This window comes from Chiloscyllium punctatum, chromosome 7 (assembly GCF_047496795.1).
Source record: "Chiloscyllium punctatum isolate Juve2018m chromosome 7, sChiPun1.3, whole genome shotgun sequence".
NCBI classification, from domain to species: Eukaryota; Metazoa; Chordata; class Chondrichthyes; order Orectolobiformes; family Hemiscylliidae; genus Chiloscyllium; species Chiloscyllium punctatum.
Window position 1 is genome coordinate 121,611,300 of NC_092745.1, and position 17,325 is coordinate 121,628,624.

The following is a 17,325-nucleotide window of genomic DNA, read 5'->3' on the forward strand; positions in this document are numbered from 1 at the left end:
ATAGAATATTAGTGTTATTTCTCAGTGGTAAATAAACCTTTAAAAGCAATGTCTGATGGGCCTTATTAAATTGAAAGGAGATTGAGTGCGATGAACTATTTAATAAGTATACCATGACACAAAGTGTGTCATGTGAATGTGCTCAAAAGGTAGTTTGATAGGGACAGAAAGCAAAATGAGAATGTGTTACTGTTTACAACACTAAATGAAGAAGCAAGTTCAGAATTGGACCTTCCTCAAATTGAATTGGAAAATGAGGAAGTTCTCAAAAATTGGCATAAATTATTGAGTTATCATACAGAGGGAAACTGAAATGACTTGAAAGAGTTATTACAATCTCATGGAGAGGTATATGGGAAAATGCTGGGAAATACTAATCTAATTCTACATGATGTAGAGTAAGAAACTGTTATTTCAATTCAGCAACATCCTTATCAACTTAACCCACTAAAATTGGCACAGGTTCAAAAAGAGATTGAGTGCATGTTTGATAACAATATAATCAAAGTGAGATGCAGTGACTGGAGCTCACCCATAGTAATGGTGCCAAAACCAGATGGTTCCCAACAACTACCACAAGGTCAATGCAGTTACAAAATCTGATTCATGTCCAATTCCACATTTGGAAGATTGTGTTGAGAAAACAGAACAAGCAACTTATTTTTCTCAGTTGGACTTAGTCAGAGGATTCTAGCAGGTACTTTTACTGAAAGAGCGAAGAAAATTTTAACTTTTGTGATACTAAATGGACTGTACCAATTTAAAGTCACACCATTTGGTAGGAAAAATGCACATCAATATTTCAGAGACTTGCCAATATAGTCTTTTCAGGATTATCCAATTGTGTGGTGTACATCGATGATCTGATGATTTTAAGTCACACATGGAAGGAACATTTGCAGCATCTTTCAGAATGATTCAATCGGCTTCGGGAAGCAGGCTTGGTGACAAACCTGTCAAAGAGTGAGTTCGCAAAAACTCAAGTCTCATTCCTGGGCCATGTTATAGGACATGGACAGATGGTCCCACAGGGTGGGAGTTGCCCATACCATTAACGAAGAGAACAGTTTGTGGGCGGCACGGTGGCACAGTGGTTATCACTGCTGCGGCACAGTGCCAGACACCCGGGTTCAATTCCCACCTCAGGCGACTGATTGTGTGGAGTTTGCACGTTCTCCCCGTGTCTGCGTGGGTTTCCTCCGGGTGCTCCGGTTTCCTCCCACAGTCCAAAGATGTGCAAGTCAGGTGAATTGGCCATCCTAAATTGCCCATAGTGTTAGGTAAGGGGTAAATGTAGGGGTATGGGTCGATTGCGCTTTGGCGGGTCGGTGTGGACTTGTTGGGCCGCCCACAAACTGTTCTCTTCGTTAACGGTATGGGCAACTCCCACCCTGTGGGACCATCTGTCCATGTCCTATAACATGGCTCAGGAATGTTTCCACACTGTAATGTAATCTAATCTAATGTAATAGAATCTAAAAAAGTACTACGACTCCGGGGATTGAATGGTTTTTATCAGATGGTTGCATGAAATTTTAGCAGAATGGCTACTGACTTACAGACTGACTTACTGAAGAAGTGCAGAAATGTCAGTGGACGGCAGCCTGTCAGAAAGCATTTGACAGCCTGAAAGCTGCATTAACCACTGCCCTAGTGCCAGCCACACTTAACTACACAAAGCCATTCAAGGCGGCAGTCAATGCGAGTGATGTGGGTGTCAGTGCTTTATTCTTACAAAAAGGTATCGAGACAACAGCAAGACTTATTGGGTATTTTTCCAGAAAATTGAATGATCATCAACAGAAATATTCTACACTTAAAAAAGAAACTTTGAGATTGGTGTTGGCATAATAACATTTTAACATTTATATTACCAGTATAAATGTCTGAGACATTTGTATGTACTGATCACAATCCCTCAAAGTTCAAGGAGAAATTTAAGGACAAAAATTCCAGACTGTTTAAATGGAGTTAATTAATGCAGCCATTCAATTTGAAAATTATACACATGGCGGGATGAAAGAAAATAACCAATGATGTGTTGTTGTGACTTTGATGAAGAAAAGCGAAGGCTTTTGGTGGCAGAAATAAATAGACTGAAATCGGCTGTAGCAGTGAATGTTTGCATGGTTAGAGTCAACATAATATATATGTATTGTAGTGCACTAATAGAGAAAGACTAAGAGGTTTTAAAAATAAAGCCATCTTTGTATGTTGATGGTTTCCTTTTTAAGGGGGGGATGTTGTAGTGATTCTGTGGCCTTTAGAGGGGTATTTTGTCCTTTTTTAAAGCAAGAGATTGAATGAGAGGTGTCGAGCAGTACGTGCTAATGTAAACAGGTGTGAAACTTTGGATTTTTTTAAAAAATTGAGACAATAGAAACGGCCTGGCTGGGTATGACCAGATCTCACTGAACAGGATTTTGAGTTTTTCGACTTTTTTCAGCTTTGACATTAGTCAGCAGTTGCTTCTGGGTTCTCAACAGAGTTTGAAGCTGCAGTAAATGCCTCTCTGGGTTTTCTCTTGATGTTTATCCTTTTGGGTTGCTGGAGTTACCTGTGAGGCAAATCAATTTTCTGAATTTGCCTCCTTTTTTTTGCCAAGCTGGGTGTTTATGGGATGTTACTATACTGGAACAGTTCATTAACAATAGTTACGGTTTGTATTATTTTGTTAAGTTTTCCAGTAGAGTTAAGTTATTGTAAGTTTTTTTTAATCATCGTATTTTAATTGTAGTGTTTGAATAAATTGTGTTTTGCTTAACACTGAATAGTTTGACCAGTCAAATTGCATCTGGAACACAGCACCTCACATTTACCTTTGAAATATGAAAAAGTTAGGGTCGAGGCTACTTTCTTAATATATTTTGAGCAGGTCTAATCTGGCCCATAATAAAATGCCTGATGGGACTTCGGGACAATGTGAGTTAAAAGAGAATGAACAGATCAAGTAAGCTCTGTTTGTTTGTGAGGCTGGTCCTGGACACTAATTGCAAGCTGACCCTTGATTACATGATTCTAAGAGACAAAATTCTGAGACACACCCAGTTTAGCAGCAATGTCCTTTAGAACCTAACCAGCTCGATCCGTACTGCTGCTGCTGACCCCCTCTCAGTGGCAGACATCGAAACTCCCACCCACTCCACAAAATACATTTTATGCCCCTGCCTTCCTCGATGACTCCTCTAAAGTGTTGTTCAACATAGACAAGGACTGATTCATCAACCAAGGGAGAATGGTGCATGATAATCAGCAGGAGGTTCCCTTGCCCTTGTTTAACCTGAAGCCATGAGGACACCCAGGGCAACTCCCTCCTGACTGTATGTCCACTGTGCAGTCACCTTTGCTGGGCCTGTCCTGCCAGTGGAACAAAACATATCTCGAAATAATGGTGGTGGTGTCTGGGACTTTGTCTGTAAGGTAAGATTACATGAGTATGACCACGTAATTTCATTGCCTGACTAGTCTGTCAGACAGCTCTCCTAATTTTGGCACTAGCTCGCAGATGTAAGTCAGGAGGACTTTGCAGGGTTGACAGGGCTGTTTCTACCATTGTCTGTTAAGGTGCCAGGTGACTCATTTGGTCTCCTTTCTTTGTTGAGACTTTATAATGATTGGTACAACATTGCTGTGGGTCTGGAGTCACACATAGACCAGATCAGGTGAAGCTGGCAGGTCTATTTCCCTAAAGGAAGGACATTCATTATTAGAATTTTTTCTGGCAATTGTTTCATGGTCATCAAGAGATTCATAATTCTGGAATTTTTTTTATTGAACTCACCATCTGCCATGAGTGGGACTCAAACCCAAGTCCCTGGAAAATTTCCTGAGTTTCTGGCTTAATGCTCAATCAATAATATCACTAGGCCATCATCCCCCTTTCATTGGAGATACAAAACCAGTGTCTAGAAATGGATTTTTCACTAAGTCTGAGACAGGTTGTTCAAAGTCTGGTTAGAAACTATTGGAGTGACTATTTCAGGGCCTTTGATGGTTTAATTTCAATGCGTTGTGAATACAGAGATAGAAAGGCTGTTTTTGTTCATCTCTTTGTCTCTGTGTCATATCAAGATGAAAAGCTTCAACAAGGTGTTTGTCTTTTCAGTAATATTCATTTTCATCAAGAGATAGTTTATAATAAACCCAACGTTTTAAAATGGAAATGCAATTGCCCAAATATTATACAAAGCTGAATAATGTTTTGAGAGATTACGAGAAGCAGTGTATTCAATGGTGGAGTTTTATAACTAAAGGAAACACAAAAGTCATCTCTTCCAAAAAGTTATGGTCCCTTGGCATGTTGTAAGATTTCAGTTTAATGCAATACAGGCTTTTCCCAGGTTATGAATACCTGAACTTATGAACTGACCTCCGCAAAGCCTATTATTTTAAAAATATTGAGTTACATACAGTGGTTTGTACTAACTACTACTTTGCACAATGCTCAAAACATTGCACGTTTTCAACGGTTCATCGGCACGAGGGAGAACAATGCCACATATAGCTGAGGACATTGCTGAAGCCAGGCATGCTGTGGTTGGTATTGAGAACAATCAACTGCAGTTAGACATCAGTGAAGACGGTGTCTTAGACTTTCTTAAATCCCATGCCAAAGACCTGACCAATGAAGACCCTATGGCGCTGGAGCAGCAGATGATAGCATTTGATGAAGGAGGCTGAGACCTAGAAACCCCAGAACCCAAGATGTTTTTGATGAAGGAGTTAGCTGAAGCCTTTCTGTCATTGAAATAGGGATGGCAAAGTTAGAGGAGCAAGCTCCTAATGCAGAGAGGTTCACCAAAGTTTACCGGATAGTTACCGACGGCCTCAGCTGCTACAAGGCCATTTACAATGAGAAAAAGAAAAGCTCTGTTCAAGCCACCCTTGATGTTTACTTTAAGAAATTGGCTTCTGAAGTAAACCCCCCACTCTGCAGCAGCAGGATCAGACCCTGACTCTCCAGTAGTTGTATCAATCCCTGACTCTCCAGCACCAGGTTCTTCCTTGTGAGTACCAGGCCCATCCTCTCCAACATCAGGCCCATCCTGACCAACACCAGGCCCATCGTCCAATTAATAAAGTCATCTTAATTATTCATTAAGGTCCCTTCCGGTATGCAAAACATGGATTGGAATGAGAGTAGGTGTTAACCTTTAATCATTATCTTTTCTTTCTAAACAGTTTAAGAAATGTTTCTTTCATGTTTTTTATATCTATATACACACACACATATTCTCTCTCTCAATTATCAATACTGCACTGTAGTTACATCTATTATTATTATTACTGTATTATTATATTTAAGATGTTTTAGGTAAAATATATACAATATACTAAGACAAACATTTGACTAATTGACGCTAGATGTGAACCGTACGTAACTGTTCCGACTTACATACAAATTCAACTTATGAAAGGAAGTTAAAAACGGAACTCACTTGTGACTGGGGCACTTCCTACATTTACGTAATACTTTTGATTTTTCATGAAACGATGAATAGGAACTAAAGATTTGTAGAGATGAGCTGCCTGTTCTGCAATTACCCAAGTTAGTACACATTACTTTCAATTAAATTTAAGCTGAACAGAATTGGATTGAATTTACAGAATTTGCCACTTTGCATCAATTTTGTGTGAAAGTGATTTAAATCATTTACATTTGTGGGATTGCTGTTTTAAGATACACACACTGATTTTGAAATTCCTGTTCATTTCTCCATTCCCAGTTGTCTCTCCTGGAAATTGGAAAAAGACTGTACATAAAAATCAGGACAAGTCCCACCCAGCCAATTACCACCCCATCAATAGACTCTCAAGTGATGTAAGGTGTCACAGACAGCACTGTCAAGCTGCACCTGCTCAGCAATGACCTGCTCAGTGATGGCCAGTTTGGGTTCCACCAGGGTCATTCAATTCCTGACCTCATTACAGCCTTGATTCAAACGTGGACAAAAGAACTGAACTCCAGAGGGGAGGTGAGAGTGACTGCCCTTGACATCAAGGCTGCATTCAACTGAGTGCAGCATCAAGGAGCCCGAGCAAAACTGGAATCAATGGGTATCAGAGGAAACTCTCTGCTGGTTGAAATCATACCTGACCCATACGAAAATGGCGTCATTGTTGGAGATCAGTCATCTCAGCTCCAGGATATTTCTGCAGACGTCTTCAGGGTCGTGTCCTAAATCCAAGCATCTTCAGCTGCTTCATCACCTCATTCCCTCCATCATAAGGTCAGCAGTGGGGATATAATCACTGATGATTGTGCAATGGTCAGCACCATTTGTGACTCCTCAGATACTGAAGCAGTCTACCTTGAAATGCAACAAGATCTTGACAATATCCAAACTTGGACTGACAAATGGCAAGTAACATTTATGCCACACAAATGCTAGGCTTTCGCCATCATCAATGAGACATTCTAACTACTGCCCCATGACATTCAATTGTTACAATCATTGAATCCCCCACTGTCAACATTCTGGGGGTGACCATTGACCAGAAACTCAGCCGGACTTACCATACAAATACAGTCACTACAAAATCAGGTCAGAGGCTGGGAATACTACAGCGAGTAACTCACTTCCTAACTCCCCAAAGTCATATACAAGGCACAAGTCTGTAGTATGATAGAATATTCCCCACTTGCCTGGATGAGTGCAGCTCTAACAACACTCAAAGAACTTGACACTTGACAAATCAGCCCACTAGATTAGCACCACATCCAGAAGCATCTACTCCCTCTACCACCAACACTCAATAGCAGCAGTGTGTACTATCTACAAGGTGCTATGAATAAATTCCCCCAAGATCCTCAGACTGCACCTTCCAAACTCAAAACCACTACCATTCAGAAGGACAAGCACAGCAGATACATGGGTGCACCACTATCTTCAAGTTCCCCTCCAAGCTACTTACCATCCTGTCTTGGAAATATATTGTCTTTCGTTCACTGTTGCAAAATCCTGTTCACTGTTCACAAAATCCTGGAATTCCTTCACTAATGGCATTGTAGGTCAACCCATTGCAGGTGGACTGCAGTAGTTCAAGAAGGTAGCTCACCACCATCTTCTCAAGGACAACTAGGGACTGGCAATAAATGCTGGCCCAGCCAGGGACACCCATATTCCACAAATGGAGAAAGAAAGACAGAAAGCAGGAGGCTGTAGGTTAGTTAGGATGATGCATTGTCATTGGAACAATGTTAAAATCAATTGTGACAGACATTAAAACAGGGCTAATAGAGAAATTCAAGGCAGAGACAACATAATTTTGTTAAAAAAGAAATCACATCTAACCAATTTATTGGAGTTCTTTGTGAAGTGGATGCAATGTAGACTTTCAGAAACCATTTGATAAAGTGCCACATCAATGGTTACTGCAGAAAACAAAGGCCTATGGTGTAAGGGGTAACATCTTGATATCGAATAGGAGGAAGGAGAGTACACATGTGGGTCATTTTCTGGTTGAATGGGCATGGTGTGCCAAGGGATCAGCACTGGGTCCTCAACACTTTACGATCAAAGTAAATGATTCAGATGAAGGGATCTGAAGTAATGGTGAAGGGGTTTGGCCCGAAACATCGATTTTCCTGCTCCTCGGATGCTGTCTGACCTGCTGTGTTTTCCAGCTCCACATCTATTGGACCTGAAGTAATGGTTGATCAATTTGCTCACAACAGGAAAGTAGATAGGAAAGTAAGTGATGAAGAGGATACAAGGAGACTACAAAATGATATAGGTACGCTAGATGAGTGAGCATAAACCTAGCAAATGGAATACAATGTAGGAAAATATGAAATTGTAAATTTTTGCAGGAAGACTAAAACATCTAAATGGTGACACGTTGCAAAGGAGACTGGATATCCAAGTGCATGAATCACAACAGTTTAGTTTGCAGGTACAGCATTTAATTAAGAAAGCAAATAATGTTGCTATTTATTGCAGGGGAAATGAATACAAAAGTAGGGAGATTATGCTTCACTTACACAGGGCATTAGTGATCTAACACCTGGAGTAATGTAGACTGTATTGGTCTCCAACTTTAAGGAAAGATGTAAAAATGTTGGAGGCTGTTCAAAGAAGGTTTACTGGATGAATACTTGGGAGTCCTAGTTCAGGATTCTCTGAGGGTTAACATGCAGCTTCAGTTGGCAGTTAGGAAGGTGAATGCAATATTAACATTCATTTTGAGAAGGCTAGAATACAAGAGAATAGTGTACTGCTGAGTCTGTACAAGGCTCTGATCAGACCACATTTGGAACATTGTGAGCAGTTTTTGACTCTGTACTTAGGAAATATATGCTGACCTTGGAGGGTGTCCAGTGAAGGTTCACAAGAATGATCCTGGGGATGGAAGGCTTGTCATATGAGGAACGGTTGAAGACTCTGGGTCTGTACTCGATGGAGTTTAGAAGGATAAGGGGGGATCTGATTTAAACTTACAGCATATGAGAGGCCTGGATAGAGTGGACATGGAGAAGATGTTTCCACTGGTAGGAGAGACTAGAATCCGAGGGCACAGCCTCAGAGCAAAGGAACAATCCTTTACAACTGAGATGAGAAGCAATTTCTTCAGTCCGAGGGTGGTGAATCTGTGGAACTTATTGCAGCAGAAGGCTGTGGAGGCCACGTCATTGAGTATATTTGACTTAAATACCTATCAGAGATAGGTTCCTGACTGGTAAGGAAATTAAGGGTTATGGGGAGAAGGCAGGAGGCAGGAGAATAATGGGGTTGTGAAACATATCAGCCATTATCGAATAATGGAGCTAACTCAATGGGCCAAAAAGCCTAACTCTAGCCATTTATCTTATGATCTAAAAGATAGTAGAGGCAGAATCTCTGAGTACTTTTAAGGCAGAGGTAGACAGATCCTTGACAAGCAATGGGGTGAAAGGTCACTGAGGTAGGTCGCAATGTATAATTGAAGATTAAACTAGATTATCCATTATCTTAATGAATGGCAGGGCTGGCCCAAACAGCCAACACCTTCTCCTAATTTTTTTGCCCATCTTTATATTGCTTTGAACTGCGGAACTTATGGGGCATAGCAGAGGGCACTGATGCTTGGTATCATTAGTATAAAAGCAATAATCAGTCATATTGCAGTGCTGGGGAAGCGAAAGTTGAAATGAGCCTGGGGCTTTAGTATAACATTACTGTGCTGTTGGCTGGGTAGCTCAGAAAAACAGGGCAGGAACCATATAACACACATCGCCCTTTAGGTGGGTGTATGCTCCATAACAGGGAGAAAGTGAGGACTGCAGATGCTGGAGATCAGAGTCAAGAGTGTGGTGCTGGAAAAGCACAGCAGGTCAGGCAGCATCTGATAAGCAGGAGTATCATCATTTCAGGCATCAGCCCTTCTTCTTATGCTTTATCTTATGCTCCAGACCAGCTGTTAGTCTGATGAAAACCCTCCCACAGAAGCTGTGGTTCTGATCATCTGTTTTCAGCTGGAAGGGAGGGGGAAAGGAAGCAATGCTTTCCAATAAATCAGGAAGTATTCAAAACAAAACAAATTGGCTCAATTTCACTGCCTAAAATCGCAGCACCTAATATCTTGTCCTTTTGACATCTTGAAATATTTGTTGAGTTTAAATGCACAGTGAGATGATTAAACTTTACTAAGTTAATAAGATCACCATATTCTGTGCCTTTAGTGAGGTTGAAGCATCATATATTGATAATTTGCATTGTGAAGAGTTGCCTGATTGAATATCTGCTTTCGAGGTGAAATTAGTCATTCATCTTTATCTGCTTATTATTTCCTTTTCCACATTTTTCTGAGCATCCTATGTTGGATATAATCCAGTTAGTAACAGGCAGATAAATGCAGTAAAACAGGGTCTAATAATGTTCCTATGAGCAAAGGCTAAAGAGGTTAGGACTGGAGTTTCGAAGAATGTAAGTGATCCCACTGAAACATATGGGATTCTTAATGGGCTTGACAGAGTAAAGGCTGAGAGGATGTTTCTGCTGATGGGAGAGTCTAGGACCAGAGGGCACAGTCTCAGAATAAAGAGCCAATTTAAGGCTCAAGTGAAGAGGAACCTCTTTTCTCAGAGGGTTGTGAGTCTTTGGAACTCCTTGGCACAGAGAACTGTGGGGGCAGCATTTTTCTGTACATTTGAGGCTGAGAGGGCTTGACAGAGTCCTAACAGTGTGCTTGCAAATTTTGGATAAACAAGAGTGTAATGTGATAATATTTTAAGCTGTATACTGTTCCACTGACTTGATAATCTTAAAAAGTCTGCTGAAAGCAGAGGCTCAGGTTATCCACAACTTCCATTATTAACACTGCTTCACTGACCAGACATGAAAACAAGAACATTATATGTCTTTAAGAAATGGCTGAACGATATGTATTGATTTGCTGCTAACTGACAAATCCTTGTTATATGATTTTTTTTTCTGTTTTCTGTGCTCGAGGTAAAAAGTCATTTTGTCTGTTGATTCGTGAGACATATTCCTCATGATTTCCTGATAAATGGCCCTTGCCAGAAATGTCGACTCTCCTGCTCCTCGGGTGCTGACTGCCCTGCTGTGCTTTTTCAGTACCACACTATCAACTCTAATCTCCAGCATCTGCGTCCTCACTTTCACCTATATTCCTAGTGCCTTTCTGTTTTGTTAGAATTTTGAAAAGATGCCCTTGCTCTGAAGCTGGCAAATAGTGATGCATACTCCAGAATCTCCGATTTCTAATTTGGCACATGTGAAACTTTACACCTGCTCTTTATTATACATGTCAATTTCTGTTACCGGCTCAATTTTTCACAGAAGCACATTTACAAGTTTTAGGATTGCTGTTCCAAGGCAGGTATAGTTCAGTTGAATGATCAGCCTCTGCTTTTGCAGAAGCAGAACTTGTTCAGACCTATGTTACATACCTTCAGCTATTAAATAGTTAAATTCACCACATATTGATGAAAGTTAATGGAATTTTCCTCACAGGCTAATGTCCCTTTTGAAGAGCTATACAGGCTTGAAAGAATTGGAAAGATTTGGGATGAAGTGAAGCGTCAGCTGTGGAACTTCTTCCATAACAATGTACAAATGAACATAATATGTGTAATGATGTGGAGGTGCCAGTGTTGGACCGGGATAGATAAAGCTAAAAATCACACAGTGCCAGCTTACAGTCCAACAGGTACTTTTGGAACTATACCTTTTCTGTGTGCTGCTCCTTCATCAGGAATTAGGCAGGCAGGATCACTGGAAACAGATTAAAGTGTCATACAACTGGTGCGAAGTATTGAACAAGACTAGATTGCTGTTAAGTCTTTAATCACTTGGAATGGGATTGGAGATTTCAATTCATTAATATGTAATTCCCAGAACTTCTTTCAAGTCATATTCCTCAGATAACTTAAGGTTCTATTATAAAGAAAGTGACATCTCAGCTCAGACATTACATTAAATGTGTGAGCTTAGAGTCTGTCTGTGTCCCAACTTTTAGGCAGATTGTTTCTATTTCCAAAGCAGGAATTTATAAAGTCTCACATGGACTGACTGTCTGCAGAATTTGTGCTTTTTGAACAAAATAGAATGTATCTGTAAATACAAATCTGCAAATGTAAATTCATAGTCTTATATGTATGAATGTGTGTGTATATGCGTGCATGTGTGTGTGTGTGGTAGAGAGAGAATGTGTGTGTGTGGGAGGGAGTATGTGAGTGTGAGTGCATGTGAGAGTGTGTGTGCATGTGTGCATGTTTGTTAGTGCGTACTTGACTGTGACAGAGTATATGCCTGTACACATGATTGTGGATGTGTCCGTGTGTCTGAGAGACAGCATGTGTATGAGAGGGTTTCTGTGAGTGTGATCAAGTGCAAAAGTGTGTGTATATATGTGTGCGTATGGTGTAGTGGGTCACCTGTAGTGTGTCATGAACCCAAGATTCCCGTTGAGGCCACCCTCATGGGAACCGAACTTGAATATCAGCCTCTGCTCAGCAACTCTGCGTTGTTGCGTATCCCAAAGGCCACCTTGAAGGACGGTCACCCGAAGATCTGAGGCCCAATGTCTTTGACCGCTGAAGTATTCCCTGACAGGGAGGGAACATCCCTGACTGGTGGTTGTTGCGCAGTGTCCATTCATCTGTTGTTGTAGCGTCTGTGTTGTTTCGCCAATATACCATGACTTGGAGCATCCTTGCCGGCAGCGGATGAGATAGACAATGTTGGCTGAGTCACATGAGTACCTGGTGCGCATGCGTTGGATGGTGTCCCCATTTGCAATGCTGGTATCCGTGTCGACACTCTAACACATCTTGCAGTGGTTGCCACGACAGTGTTGTATGATGTTGTGGTCATTGTTGTCCTAAAGGCCGGGCAGTTTGCTGCGAACAATGGTCTGTTTGAAGTTTGGCAGTTGTTTAAAAGATGTAGAGGCAAGGGGAAGATCTTGGTGGGGTGCTCTTCTTAATCGATAGCAAGTTACAGGCTGCAAAGAACATGGCGTAGTTTCTCTGGTCCTGAGAAGTAGTGTATTGGTCACCGGGACAAGGTGTAACCTTAACTGCACAGCCACCTCTTATCTCTTTCGCTTTTGTTACCATGATTGTGTTGTTTGTGATCGAGAAAACAGCACATCTAAGGTGTTTAATATTTCACTACTTTCATTGTTTCCTGTACCTGGTTTTTTATGGCCTGTTTGTACTGAGTCTGTACTTTGTATGATCTTACCATGTCAATCATTCTCATACATAGTAACAGGTGAGACAATCATAGATGGCTACCATAAGAATAAATTGTCTATATTTTAAAAGAATCTACAATACCTCATGATTTATAAATGACTAACACACCCTCTTAATGGACATCCCATAGGAATGTTGGTTTATGTTGAAGAGGTTTATTTCGCTTGTTATTAGAATGTTCTGGTTAGACCACACTTGGAATATTATGTTCAGTTCTGGTCTCCTCATTATAGGAAGGATGTGGAAACTTTCGAGAGGAATGAAGACAAGTTATGCCAGAATGCCTGGACTGGAGAGCATGCCTAATGAAGAAAGGTTTGGGGACCTAGGGCTGTTCTCACTGGAGTGATGAGAGATGACATGATAGCGATGTATAAGATGATGAGAAGCATAGATAGAGTGGTCAACCTGACTTTTTCCAAGGGCGGAAATGGCTATCACGAGGGGGCATAATCTTAAGGTGATTGGAGGAAGTTTAGGGGAGATGTCAAAGGTTGGTTCTTTACTCAGAGAGTGGTGGGTGCATGAAATGCACTGCCAGCTATGATAGTAGAGTCAGATACATTGGGACATTTAAGTGAATTTTGGATAGGAACATGGATGGTAGTAAAATGAAGAGTATATTGGTTAGTTTGATCTTAGAGTAGGATAAAAGGTCGGCACAACATCGAGGGCTGAAGGACCTGTACTGTGCTGTACTGTTCTATGTTCTAAGACATTCCAAACCTCAAATAGCAAAATATTTTAAGATCAACTCTTAAATATATTCAGTAATTACATGGAGGTAGGAAAACAGTTAAATTTAATTGGAACAGGACTGTGTTGCAAATTTAACTATTTTCTGTTGTCTTTGCTGCGTATGTCAGCGAAGTACAATCAACTAGATGCTGCCTGCACTACTGTATCTGTTGACAAACAACTCATCTCAACAAAGGACATTTCCTGAGCAAAGCAGCCCTTAAAACATTGATGAACTTCTGCAGCCATAGAGATATACAGCATGGAAACAGACCCTTCTAACTCATCCATGGTGATATTTCTGTATAAATCTAGTCCCATTTGCCAGTATTTGGTCCAAAAAACCATCTTAACCTTTCCTATTCAGACACCCATCCAGATGCCGTTTAAATGTTGCAATGGTACCAGCCTCCACCACTTCCTCTGGTAGCTCCTTCCAGACATGCACCACCCCCTGCGTGAAAACGTTGCCCCAAGGTCCCTTTCGGATCTTTCCAAGTGTATAAGTCCTACTCTGATTTGCTTTTCCAAAATGCAGCACCTCACATTTATCTGAACTAAACACCATCTGCTACTCCTCAGCCCATTGGCCCATCTGATCATGATCCCGTTGTACCTAAGGGAACCTTCTTTGCTGTCACTACAACTCCAATTTTCATGTCAATTGCAAACTTACTAACTATACCTCTTATGTTCACATCTAAATCATTTATATTCATGAAAAAAAGACATGGACCAAACACTGATCCTTGTGACACCCCACTGGTCACAGGCCTCTAGTCTGAAAAGCAATTCTTCACCACTACCCTCTATCTTCTACCTTGAAGGGAGTTCTGCATCCAAATGGCTAGTTGTCCCTGTGATTCATGAGATCTAACCTTGCTAAGCAGTCTCCCATGGAGATCCTTGTCAAATGTCTTACTGAAGTCCATGTAAATGATGTCCGCTGCTCTGGCCTCATCAATCCTCTTTGTTATTTCTTCAAAAAATTCAATCAAGGGTTTGTGAGACATGATTTCTCATGCACAAAGCTGTATTGGCTATCCCTAATCAGTCCTTGCCTTTCCAAATACATGTAAATCAGGCTCACTGGTATATAGCTCCCTGGCTTTTACTTATCACCTTTTTTTTTTTGGAAAACATGTTTTGGGCTGGGATTGTATTTATGGACTTACACGCCGGTCGAATAAGCTTTGAACTCACGTGAAGTATAAAATCCCAATGGACATTGATGCAGTGAAACAAACAAATAAAATAAAACACAGGTTTGTTTCATTGGTGTGTGTGAACAGAATTCCTGTCACTGAAATGCACAACCAACTGCAGACTCTCAGCAAGTTCATAAAAGTTCAAAGGACAAAATCCGATTTAGAGACAGAAATATCCAAACTATGATCTGCAGGCACTGCACCACCTGCAAGCCCTGTCCATCTGACCTGCCGACTACAATAATTTGCTTTTCTCCAGTCTTCCCTGGATTTGGACAACACATTAACTCAGAATGTGACCAATGATTGAGGAAGAGGCAAAGTATGAGTGTTATTTCCAATCTCATGGGGACAATTTAATTTTAATGCCTCCTGCAAATTTCCCAAAAGAGATGTTGGGTATTGACTGGACAGATTGTGTGATCTGTATTACTCACCACCCACCTCCCTCTGTACTGTACATGCTGGAAATCTAAAACACAGAAAATGCTGACAGTACTTAGCAAGCCTAGTGGCCTCTGTAGACAGAGAATGTTTCTTGTCAGTTACCTTTCATGAGAAATCAGGAGTCAGGACTGGGGAACAGGGAATGTGTGTGGGAAGTGACTAGAGACAGAAGGACTCTGAGTGAGTGATAGGATATAAGGCCCAATAGAAGATTACAAAGATTGGTTGTTGCTAATCCATAGATTTGAAAAGATTTGGAACATTTTGACCATAACAATGCTGGGTTCAGAAAAAACATTGAGGAGAGTAACAAGTAAATGCTCCTTAACCTGAAGATAAGGAACAAAAAACAATTTTAAAGCTTCATGGATCCCATTATTGTTTATTTGAGATAGCAAGCCATCCTGTATTCTGTTCGCCATTGAGCTGGCAGTGTGACTGGGGCTAGAGGCTCCTGGAATGAAGACTGTACTGGGGAAGGGGGTGTGAATACATGGTACGTTTCATTACAAGAGAAAATGGGACACTGTGGGGTAGATCTATGGACCCTATTCTGTGCAACGTTATTGAGTACCTAACTCTTTTAGAAGAAATCAAAGCTTCTGCTGTCCAGGTATTTTAGGATGGGCCGAACAATACAATAAATATCACGTCCATTGGCAAAGCAAGAAGTGTCATTGTTAGAAATTGTGGCATTGAATCAAAATTCCTGAAGTGAACATATTCTCTCCTTGAACAATAACTCTTATACAATGGATGGTTATTTCTGACACTGAATCAAAGTACAATCATTTGAATGATCCCCATGGCTGCTGAGTCCATTGAGGTTTGGTGCAGCTCTTTCTTCATCATTCTTCTTTGTTTCATGATGTTTTGTTTTTCCTTATCCCCCCCAAACCCTAGTCCAGGGTTGTACATGGCAAAACACAAAACATTTTTATCACTATGAACTGGGCAGTAATCTGGTAGAGTGGATCACACAATGTTTTAAAGAACTAATGTCATTTTCATTGCATTTCATTGAATAGATCTACCCCACAGTGTCCCATCTTCTCTTGTAATGAAACAGACTATGTGTTCACACCTCCCTCCCCAGTATAGTCTCCATTCCAGGAGCCTCTAGCCCCAGTCACACTGCCAGCTCGATGGTGAACAGAATACATGATGGCTCGCTATCTCAAATAAACAGTAACGCAAAAACAAAGTTAGACTGCATAATCTAATCTTCTCACCAGAGTAGGAATCATTAGTGCCAAAAATAGGATTTATGCTATCATTATAGGGCCACTGTGGTTAAATCAGATTAGCAACTTGGACAAAAGCCTCTATTGCTGCTTTTGTGATAACTCAATGGGGAAAGGCATCACATGGTGAGAACTTGGGCCATACAGATTGGGGGGTTCTTCAAGCTTGATGCCCAGCCTGTACTAGTGTACCTGAAACAGCTGAATGATGCAATTTTCAAAGACGGAACAAGAAAAACTAGCAACGACACCCACCCCGATTACAGGCTCCTGACTTCTATTAGGAAATGCATTTGGTGCAGACAGGAATAGACGTAGGTGCATTGTCCCTGTAATCATCTGATCTGACAGTAATATTTGGGCTCAGATGTGCAGAATCTGGCAAAATACTGATGGCTGTGGCCTAACTCCCTCAATTTGGAGAACAAAGTGTTGTCAACACTTTTGTCTTTAGATGTGATGTTGGTGACACTGACGAGGACAAGGTTCGTTACCCATCTCTTATTATCCTGGAACAGATTGTCTTTGTTAGGTCATTATAAAGGGCAGCTAATGACCAATCACATTGCCATGAATCTGAAGTCACATGTAGACTAGACTGGATTTCCTTCTCGGAAGGGCATTAGTGAACAAGATGGGTTTTGAACCACAGCGATGATCAGTTCATGAGGTAAAAACAATGACTGCAGATGCTGGAAACCAAATACTGGATTAGTGGTGCTGGAAGAGCACAGCAGTTCAGGCAGCATCCAACGAGCAGCGAAATCGACGTTTCGGGCAAAAGCCCTTCATCAGGAATAAAGGCAGTGAGCCTGAAGCATGGAGAGATAAGCTAGAGGAGGGTGTGGGTGGGGAGAGAGTAGCATAGAGTACAATGGGTGAGTGGGGGAGGAGATGAAGGTGATAGGTCAAGGGGGAGAGGGTGGAGTGGATAGGTGGAAAAGGAGATAGGAAGGTCGGACAAGTCCAGACAAGTCAAGGAGAC

At 41.1% G+C, this 17,325-nt stretch overlaps 1 pseudogene; it reads left to right on the forward strand.

Annotated features, from left to right (window-relative positions):
• The first annotated feature begins 4,754 nt into the window (after positions 1 to 4,754).
• LOC140479371 (calcium-activated chloride channel regulator 3A-1-like) overlaps positions 4,755 to 17,325 on the forward strand; it is a 92,361-nt pseudogene continuing 79,790 nt past the window's right edge.